Source organism: Protobothrops mucrosquamatus, unplaced genomic scaffold, assembly GCF_001527695.2.
Source record: "Protobothrops mucrosquamatus isolate PMUCROS unplaced genomic scaffold, P.Mucros_1.0 scaffold3344, whole genome shotgun sequence".
In the NCBI taxonomy this organism is placed as follows: Eukaryota; Metazoa; Chordata; class Lepidosauria; order Squamata; family Viperidae; genus Protobothrops; species Protobothrops mucrosquamatus.
The window spans coordinates 6,302-17,924 of record NW_015389332.1 but is presented as its reverse complement, the minus strand read 5'-3'; positions in this window follow the sequence as shown (position 1 = coordinate 17,924).

Below are 11,623 nucleotides of genomic sequence, written 5' to 3'. Positions count from 1 at the left end.
TGTGGGTCGGACGGGGGACAGAACAAAAACAACTCACTATTCTTCCTAGATATCCTGATCAGCAGAGACTACAATGGCAAACTAGAAACACAAGCGTACCGAAAAACCACTCACACCAATCAATGCTCTATTACCAAAGTATAACCCAACCTCTCACACAAGAGAAGCTATATAAAATTCTATTTAGATAAACACAAAACACACTGCAGAAACAGCAGAAAAAGGAAACAGATCATTTATACAACATCTTCCAACAAAACGGATATCCATGCAACTTCATCATAAGTGCCTGGTTACTTAAACCAATAAAGCACAACCAACTCAAATAATAAAATGCCATACATCTCAGAAACTATCAACAGATTATTATAAGCACATGAAATCAATCATCCAAAACATCCTAAGTAAAACAAAAAACCCATAGCTCCAGAAGAAAAAACAGGAATCGTTTATGACAGAGGTCCCCAACCTTTGGGGCACCAGGGACCGGTTACGTAGAGGGAGGTTTTTCCGTGGACCGGAGAGGGCATGGTTTTGTGTGCTGCCTGCATCCTGTGGATGGGGCTTTCCTTGCTTGTGCAAACCAGTTGCTGGCATGCCGCAGCCCGGTACTGGTCTATGGACCGGGGGTTGGGGACCCCTTTACATACAGTGTAAAAGACTGCAGCAGCCACTATGAAGGACAAACAGGCAAAAGACTAGTAGAACGTATCCATTAACATCAATTAGCAATCAGAAGACCTGATGAAAACTCTTTAATTTCACAAACTAGTACTCAGTCTAGATGAGATTGAGTCAAAGTCAGTTCTTACTTATCCAGATCCACTAGAACAGTGGTTCTCAACCTTTTTAATGCCGCGACCCCCAACCGGTCGTAAGTCGAGGACTAAACCGGTCGTAAGTCAAGGACTAAACCGGTCGTAAGTCGAGGACTAAACCGGTCGTAAGTCAAGGACTACCCAACCGGTTGTAAGTCGAGGACTTTCCCTGCCCAGGAGCGCCGCGCATGCATGGTTCCACCAGCTGGCCCAGCCCAAGGGAGGTAAGGCACCCGCCGGAAAAGGGGAAAAAAATGGCGGACAAAAAAAATGGCAGACAGCCTTGCTTGGCAACCCCGTGAAATGGTCAATCGACCCCAAATGGGGTCGCGACCCATAGGTTGAGAACCGCTGCACTAGAAGGAAAAAAAGAATTTAAAATGAAAAATGAGGATATATCTAACGTTTCTTGGAAATAATACTGTAAGCTTTCCTTTTGGCATTCCCATTGCATATGATATAGTTGGTTGGATTACTGGATTATTTGTCCCTTGATAACATTTTTTAATACGCCTGATTCATTTATACAATTAAAAAAAAAAAAACCTAGAAGCCAGAGGAAAGGGAACCAATTATGGAAAATATAGGCCAGACATTGCTAACCAATGTTACTGAATAAAGCAATGCAATTAACAATACTGTCTTTGAAATTTTATTTGCTTTGCTGTTATCAGTTCTTGGGTACTGCTCACTACCTAAGATGACTTAATTATCCTATTGCTGAAACTCATTAAATTCCTTAATTAAAGGGTAAAAAAATTCTCAGGCCAATTAAACAAGAACTAATGAGCACCCTGTTGTACTGCATTATTTTCTAACTCAGATATAGTTTGATGATGTTAGATTTAAGCTGAAGAGAAGAGAATATTTAATCTATTTCACAAATAAAAACACAGTTCTCCCTCCAAGTTGAAAATGCACACAGGTCATTAGATATTACACAATATTTGTACCTATCTGCACTGCAAAAATTGTGAAAAGAGGCAAACCTCTGGCAGATCACAATATGTGTGGTCAGCTGAATTTGGTTTTGTGTACATAAGCCCCGGTCCTCCTAAAACAATTCATTTTAGTGCAGCCTTTTTTTCCCCTCACAGTCAAACAAAATATTTTTGAACTGCCCACAAGCAGGATATGGAGACATATTCTTTTCTGGATGTTTTTATCCTGCAATGGGTAACTGGATGCATGCTAGCTCCAACCTAGAGTCAGCTGATGAAGGTAAATTTACTGAAATCAATGACATGCACTAGATTTAGTTTTTTCTGTATTCTCTATGGCTGCGAAGTATATGATGTATAGATAAAGGCAGAATTATCTATTGGATGGAATCAGTGCATTGACAAAACAGACTGGGACAAACACCTCCCTTCGACCAGTCCGCTCCCACAGAGAGGGCCTCCTTAGGGTGCCATCGGCCAGACAATGCCGGCTGGCGACCCCCAGGGGGAGAGCCTTCTCTGTGGCAGCTCCTGCCCTCTGGAATGACCTACCCCCCGACCTACGTACAGTTGCGGACCTGCGCCTTTTTCGCCGTGCCCTGAAGGCCCATCTATTCCATGCGGCCGGCCTGGCGTAGTTTGATTATGTTTTAGTGGTGGTTTTGTATGGGGTACTTTTAGAGCAGGCCTGTTATTTAATTTGATTTTAGAACAGAAACTTGTGTATATTTATCGTGGTTTTTATTATCGCCTGTTCACCGCCCTGAGTCCCGTAAGGGAGATAGGGCGGTATATAAATTCAATAAAAAAAAATAAAATAATAATAATAATAATAATAATAATAATAATAATAATAATAATAATAATAATAATAATAATGGCTGTTTCAGTTACACACTCAGCTCAGCTGCATCACTGAAAAGCAGTTTTGTCTGAAGACCCCTTAAACTTATAATCTTATCTTTAAAATACTGAATAGGAAACAGGGAGAGTTATTCATTAGTGGTGTAATACCATTACAATTACTTACAATTACTGTAATTGTAATGGTATTAAAACACTAAAATATGATACCTTTTGGAATAAGGTATCACTCTTTTCCCTTCAGATTTTTTTGTTAAATAGACAAAATTTTATGGTTAGTATGTTCATTTCAACTGCAATACAGAAAATCCTCGACTTACATCAGTTCATTTAGTGACCGTTCAAAGTTACAATGGCATTGAAAAAAGTAATAATAATAATAAAGTTGGAAGGGACCTTGGAGGTCATCGAGTCCAACCCCCTGCTTAGGCAGGAAACCCTACACCATTTTGGACAGATGGCTGTCCAGTCTCTTCTTAAAAACTTCCAGTGTTGGAGCATTCATTCTGGAGGCAGGTTGTTCCACTGGTTAATTGTTCTAACTGTCAGGAAGTTTCTCCTCAGTTCTAGGTTGCTTCTCTCCTTGATTAGTTTCCATCCGTTGCTTCTTGTCCTGCCTTCAGGTGCTTTGGAGAATAGCTTGACTCCCTCTTCCTTGTGGCAGCCCCTGAGATATTGGAACACTGCTATCATGTCCCCCCTCGTCCTTCTCTTCATTAAACTAGACATACCCAATTCCAGTAATCGTTCCTCATATGTTTTAGCCTCCAGTCCCCTAATCACTTATGATTTATGACCGTTTTCACACTTATGACCCTTGTACCATCCCCCCTGGTCATATGATAAAAATTCAGATACTTGGCAAGTGGTTCATACTTATGACGGTTGCAGTATCCTGGGGTCATGTGATCAGCTTTTGCAAACTTCTGACAAGCAAAGTCAATGGGGAATCCAGATTCTCTTCACAACCATGTTACTAACTTAACAAATGCAATAACTCACTTAGCAACTGGGGCAAGAAAAGTCGTAAAACGGAGTAAACCCACTTAACAAATGTTTCACTTAGCAACATACATTTTGGGCTCAATTGTGGTTATAACTCAAGGAGTGCCTGTGTTTGGATACCACACTCCTGGCTGGCCCACATAATGAGACTGAAATCGTTCAGGAAACCAGGTAACAAATCATGACTATCAATTTGCACATTTACCTAGTCCAGTGGTGGAGAACCTATGGCACGTGTGCCAGAGGCGGCACTCAGAGCCCTCTCTGTGGGCACACGCGCCACGCCCTGGAGATGGCAACCGTCCTTCTTCAACCAGCTGCCCACTAACTCGCCGAGGTCCCACATGGCTGGATGCATCCCAGCACCCATGCGCTTGCTGGCCTCTGTGTGCGGGGGCCGATGGCGTCAGGCAGCAGCCACCCCAGCCCCTATCTCACCTTGCCCTGTGACAATGACACCCCCGCCCTGCCTCGCCTCACCCCACAGGACGAGCCTCCTGCCCACCGCCCCACCTGCCAGAGACCCCCTGGATCTCCCCTAACACTGCCCGGCCCCCACAGGCGTCCCTCCCCACAAGCAACATTGAGGTGATCACGCCCACCTTGGCCACACCCACCCAATCTGCCATGATCGCCACAGCCACGCCCATCCAGTGGGCCACGCCCACCTGGCACCCGGTGATAAATAAGTGGGTTTTGGGTTACAGTTTGGGCACTCGGTCTCTAAAAGGTTCGCCATCACTGACCTAGTCCAAATCTCTAAAAAAATGGACATATTCAAAACACAATTCCAATGCATCCTTTGAACATATCACATTTGAAGAGACTTGTGCCTGTATGTATATATGCCTGCATGTGAAATACATAAAGCACCTGCCTTTTTTCCCCCTTTGCCCTAGAGATATTTCACCCTGCCCAAATTGTTGCCCTCTAGTTTTACTGAAGCCTGGAAGGTGACGGAAACTGTAATCAAACCTGTCTCAAAGGCTTCAGTTTGTGACAAGGTACTTTGGTCCTAAGAGTTAATCATCCTGAAGTTATATCCCTTCCTGTTATTAATTTAACTGTCTCCCTGTGCTAGGTTAACCATGAATCTTTTCTGCATTACCTATGCCTGGCTGGGCACAGTTCCTTTTATCAAGGAACAATGTGACCAGACTCTTTTTTTCTGCTTCCAATCTCTCTCTGTATGTCAAGAAGGGCAACATTTTGACATTTTGCTAAGGTCTGAAAATGTCTATAAGCAGACTGGATCTGCCAGCAGCTTCAGATGTCAGACTGAGATAAACAAGCTTCAAATCAAGCGCTAACTTATATTTCTCCTTCATGATTTCTGTGCAGAAAAACACGGGACTTGAACAGATCTTTTTATTACCATTTTCAAATTCAGCTGCTCCATAACTTTTGAATCCTAGCAGCTTTTCCATTTGTTTGTACAATTATTTTTATATAGCATGATTCAGTTTGCCATAGTAATATATACCACTGACTTCTATTTCACATCTCTGTTACTTCATTGTGCATCAAATAATCTTAAATTGAAATTAATGTTAAATGATACAGTAATGCTAGACCAGGGGTAGGCAACCTTGGCTCTTTTATGACTCGTGGACTTCAACTCCCAGAATTCCTGAGCCAGCATAGCTGGCTCAGGAATTCTGGGAGTTGAAGTCCACGAGTCATAAAAGAGCCAAGGTTGCCTACCCCTGTGCTAGACTAAATGATATAATGTATATCATTCTAAAGCCATTTCCATAAAACCATCCACATAAGACTCTTACTTATTTTTCCTTCTCTCCCTTTAATTCATTGTATTATCTGAAACTGGTCAAAGGCCCTATGTCTATTTAGTAATAGCTATAATTCCAGGATTCCCAAATTACAAATCTTCTGTTTCAGGGCAACTATCAGCCATTTAAGAATTATCACCAGATTTAGCAAAGATTGTTTCTGAGCAAAGTTTAACTCTGTTCTTGTTTCTGTTTACCTTCAGCCTGTTTTGTCCCAGCTAGATCCAAGTGGTCTCCAAACACCAGTTCATTACTTTCCCATAGTCTAGAGTGGAAGCTAAGTTGTGAAGAGCTAAATAGTGACTTCTTACCAGACCTCACTTCATTGTATTTATCAATGTTGATCTTTATTTTTAATGTTTTATTGCTGTTATTGTAATTTATTTGATTGTTGTCAGCTGTTCACAGTTATTGAGAGTTGAGTGGCATCTGAGTTTAAATAATAATAAGATCTGAAACCCGAAATTGACAAATTAGACAGGGGTCCCTAACCCCCGGTCTCTGGACCGGTAGCGGGCTGTGGCATGCCAGCAACCGGTCCGCACAGACAAGCAAATCTACATATGCTGCCTACATCCCAAATCTATGGGATGTAGACAGCATACAAAACCACACACCCTCCAGTCTGCAGAAAAACCTCTCTCCATGGAACCGGTCCCTGGTGCCCAAAAGATTGGGGACCTCTGCATTAGAGAATAAACCGGCTGTGGAAGTCCCAGTGGTTATCAGGAGATTGGATGCCATACCCAAATGTCTTGCACAGTACAGTGGTATCTCAGTACTCATTGTTAATTGGTTCCGGGAGGTGCGGATGAGTACCAAAAATGATAAGTACCAAACAAATTTTTCCCATAAGGGATAGTAGTGAGTCACAATGCAGCGGACACCAACAAATTCTAGCTTTTGCATTGAGTACCAAAAGAATGATGAGTACTAGAACAAAATTTTCACATCAAAATGTGTCGAGTACCAAATTTGATGAGTTTCAAAGCAGTTGAGTACCAACAGACCACTCTACTTAAAAAAAATCTGCACATTGACAAAATTGTCCATCTATCAATCACAAAAGGCCACACTGCTTGGATCCACACACATGCACTATTCTGATACATTATGGCATCCTATGTTCTTGGAAGAACTCAATGCGTTGGAAGGACAACAACAGCTAAAGAACAGGCAGCTGTGACTTCATATTGTTGTGAAAAGATTACAAAAAGGAACAGATGCTAAATCTAAATATTTGGCTGACTGTGCAATGAACTAGAATAATAAGCACAACAGGCACCTTGGGTGCAATATAGTAAGACACCTTAGGTTCAATCCCAAAACAACTGGAACACCACTTGAATACTACCATCAAACAAAAACATCCCCTATTGCAGGCTCCTGGGAAGGACTTGATAAATGGCTAAAAATGCCAACTCCAATCTAAACATTTGGCTGACTGTACAACGAATCATAATACTAAGAACTGTCGGCTGACCAACCAGGTCTAGCAACTGCAGGACTACTAGAAGAAAAGTTGCTTACCTGTCACAAATATACTGAAAACAAAGAAATTATGGTTTGCTATAAACAAATCAAACACAATAAGAAAAATAATATCCAGAAACAGAAATAGCAGAATAGAAACTAAAAGTTCAGTATTGATTTATAATACCACACAAAGTATTCACAAAAATAAAAATGGAAGAACTGCAAAGGTGTATCCAGGGCAAAGAATCAAAAGCCTTCCCAAAGTAGCTCAGACAGAAGATATAAACAGGGGAAATTGGTAGTAGAGGAAACCAGAGTGAACTGTTTTCATTCCCAAACCAGGCACCCTCTCCTCTACCTTTTCCTGTTTTGCAATTAAAGGACTTCTCTACAAAGTTCTCTAACTGCAAAACAAGAGGAACAGAAATGAAGAAAAACTGATCATCTAGAACGGCACAAAAACAACATAATAAGATTGCTTACGTTGAAGCTTGTAACAGAAAGAAAGATATTAATACTGTAATATCAAAGGTAAACAGCAACTCACTCCAAGAAACAAACTAACTGTACAGCTATAGTTAAAACAGAAGATCTTTGATGCAAATATGAGAAAAAACCCCAAACATCACTAAAATGGAAAATTTGGTTGGAAAATAAAATCAGCATATCAAGATCAGATTCAAGGAAGCTAGAAGAGATGAAAGAAAAGGAGATGAAGAACAAGAAGACAAAAGAATACCCTGATATTAGTTTGTATTTTAATGTTTGATGTTGAAATTTAACAATGATAATTACAAACAAAAACAAAAAAAGAAATATCTAGAGACAAGGAAGATCAAGCAAGCACTAGAAATAATAAAGCAGCAAATAACAGTCATAACCAAGAAAATCAGCAGATACGAAGCTCGAATTCCACACTTTAGGTAGAATTTTCATTTTAAGAAATAAGAAATGTTTCTATTAATCAATCCATCAGCAGAAAAACTGCAATGGACCAGCCAACAACAGGTGAAGAAGAAATAGTGCGGTTCTGCACACAGCTGTGGGATGACCCAAAGAAGTACAACAAAATCGCAGCTTGTATAAAGAAGGTGGAAAGGAGGGGGGAAAAAACCCAGAAGCTGAAATGAAAGAACTTGTAATAACATCAGAAATGGTGGAGAAAAGGGCAAGAAAGATCAAGAATTGGTCAGCACCAGGTAAAGATGAACTGCATGGGGTTTTTTGGTTGAAACATCTAATTGCTCTGCACCCACTTTTTGCCAAACAGTGTAACAACATACTGCAAGGAGGTGAAGCTGAAGAGTGGCTAACATCTGGCAAAACCTACCTGATAATGAAGATTCACAAAAAGGCCAGCACCAGGCAACCTAGGCCAATTGCCTGCTTACCAACAACTTTCAAGTTACTAACTGGTGTGGTAGCTGATGCAGCCCAACAGCATCTAGTTAAAAACAAGTTCTTTCCATCTGAGCAGAAAGGAAACCACTCAAACAGCCAAGGATGAAAACATCAACTTCTAATTGACACAATGATTCTGGAAAACTGCAAGAGAACGAAGACCAAATTGAACGTAGCATGGATTGATTACAAGGAGGCATTTGAGTCCCTGCCAGATGATTGAATAATCAAGTATCTAGCAATAACAGCAGTCAGTAAAAACATCAGAAGCTTTGTGCAAAGATCGATGGCACAATGGAAGACATGGTTGTAAGTCAATGGTGATAGACTGGAAGAGGTTAATATCAAGAGAACAATCTTTCAAAGAGACTCACTTTCATCATTACTGCTTGTCATTGCACCGATTCCTGTCAACAATATTGAACACGTCAGGCCATGGCTATCAAACATAACATCTGCCAGGCTATCCTGTTTCCTTTACATGGCCGATCTGAAGCTGTATGAAAAAAAGAACACCATCTAAAATGGAATTGCAGCTTAACACTGTCCGAATATGTAGCCAAGATATTGGACTGGACAAATGTGTCATATTTAACATCGACAAGGGAAAAATAGTGAAAATTGAAGGAATCAAGAAGCCTTATGGAAATAACATCAAGAGTCTGAATGAAGATTATCACTACAAATACCTGGTCATCCTTCAGCCTGACAACATCAAAAACATTAAAGTCAAGAAGAAAATGAATAGTGAATACATTAAGATTTTGCCTTATCAAGGCAATTAACACCTGGGCAATTCCAATTGTTAGATGCACAGCTAGAATAGTGGACTGACCTCAAGCCAAAATAGAAGCTATGGATAGGAAAACTAGAAAAGTAATGGCAATAAATCATGCCCTTCGTCCTCGCAGTGATGTTGACAAACTCAGTTTATCAGGGAACATAGGTATGTATTGAACATTGCAAAACACATGAAGAAAAAAGGCATTTGAAAAATTTCTGAAAGACAGTGAAAAAGATGCAGTGAATACCAGATACCGAATACCAGAGATATCAAACTGGACTATAAGAAAGACCAAATGAAGAGCAGAAAAGAGATGAGGACGGGAGCTCACCCCATCATGCAGCGCTTGGGTCTCGAACTTGAGCTGTCAGCTGACAGCATTTTAACCCCTGAGTCATCTCAATGCCCTAACACAGTGGTTCTCAACCTGTGGGTCGGGACCCCATTTGGGGTCGATCGACCATTTCACAGGGATTGCCAAGCAAGGCTGTCCGCCATTTTTTTTGTCCGCCATTTTTTTGTCCATTTTTTTCCCCTTTTCCGGCGGGTGCTTTACCTCCCTTGGGCTGGGCCAGCTGGTGGTCAGCCTGCTCTGTCTCTGCCGCTTGCCAGTTACACCTCGGCCGGCGCAGAGGGCAAAACCACGCATGCACGGCGCTCCCGGGCAGCGAATGTCCTCAACTTACGACCGGTTGGGTAGTCCTCGACTTACGACCGGTTTAGTCCTCGACTTACGACCGGTTTAGTCCTCGACTTACGACCGGTTGGGGTCGCGGCATTAAAAAGGTTGAGAACCAGTGCCCTAACACATTATAAAGCAATACATTAATTTCAATTCAATTTATTCCCATAATGTTTTGGGATCTCACACCAATTCCAAAGGCATTCTCAGAAAATAAAAATGCTAGACTTATTTATTTATTTAATCAAATTTCAACACTGCCCATCTCACTTAAGTAAAACTGAGTATCCAGGGTAGTGGGCCCATAAAAAATAATAATTAGGATGAAAAATAATAGGGCTGTGTGAAACTTCCATTCAAGGATTCAGTGGCAAATTGTATCAACATGCCACTGAATGAATCAAAACGTCGAATCAGAATTCTAATCGCAAATTTAAATAAAGTTGACTTGTTCATAGAAAATTCAAAACACATTGGAAATTGAAATATGATTTTGATAAATTTACATACCCCCAAGAGACATCCTGGAAGGGTAGAATGAGTAGCTAGTTGAAACTTATTAGTGTTGTTGAATGTTTGGCCATGGTTATATAGAAATCATTTTGTGAGACTGGTTTCATAATGGTTTCCATGTGTTCTCAAAATTTCAAATGTGTCTACCCATTAAAAAAAAAAGATAGGAACCAGTCTTCTTATCCTATAGTTATGTTAAAACTTCAAGTTATGGAATTCCAATTGAAGCTTCAGGAAGCTAAGTTGGGGCATTTCTTTGCTTAGATGTATCTTAGAAGGATGAACTTCAGAAGGAATAGAATGGCTTACAAATTTGGTTGGAAATAAAGCCAAAAGATAAAACAGAGAACAAAGACTCGGGATTTATTTTTTATCTACCTGCTGCCCAAACCATAAAACACTTGAAGTTTCCATTTCTTTTTATAGTTCAGTGCATCATTGGAAAAACAACTACAACCACCACAGCAGCAATAAAATCCTATTACTTGAGAAGTACAGGTTTATTTTCTATACTGAAACAAGATGCAATAAAGACAGGTTAAAAAGTATGTCTTGCCATTTTAAAATTTGGTTTTCCTTCTCCAACTCCTTGGAGAAATAAAGGCAGCTAAATTTCTTATATCATTCTTAACTTAAACATGCATGCCACATGTACTGAAGGATAACATTTCCACTTTCCAAGCTGTATTTCTTGAATGCAAAAGAGCAAAGTTCCCTTGACTGTCACAAACTAGTGTTGCCAGGACATATGTTCTATAACAGGGCTTTTCAACCAGTGGTACAGGTACCACCTGTGGTACATTGGCACCTGGCAGGTGGTACGCAACCATCCTAGAAAAGTGGTAGCGGGGGAGGGGAATGAGCTGAACCGATGGCAGCAACGCACAAGCCTGAGCGAGAGATGGCTGGAGCTGCAGGGCTGTCAGGGCTCAGTGGAAGCGCCAGGATCAGCGCCAGGATCCAGCTGGAACTCGGCGCTGATCCTGGCTCTTTTGCTGAGCCCAGAATAAGAACCAATCAGCTGGAATGTTGCAGCCTCTCCAGGGTTTTGTGATTTACATTCAGCTGCTTGGCAACTGATTCATATTTATGACGGTCACAGTGTCCCAGGGTCATGTGAAGTGACCGAAACCTGCTGCAACCACCCAGCAGACGGGGGGAATATAAACCAAACACCCCCACCCCACCCCCGCTGCCAATCCTCAACAGAAATGCTCACAACAATGAAAACCTTGGACAGGAGAAAGAGCGCCACTGGGTGGGCAGGCAGGTGTCTTGCTCGGCTGTGGCTTGGGGGGCACTTTTTTCAGTGCCATTGTAACTTCGAACAGTCACTAAGCGAACTGTTG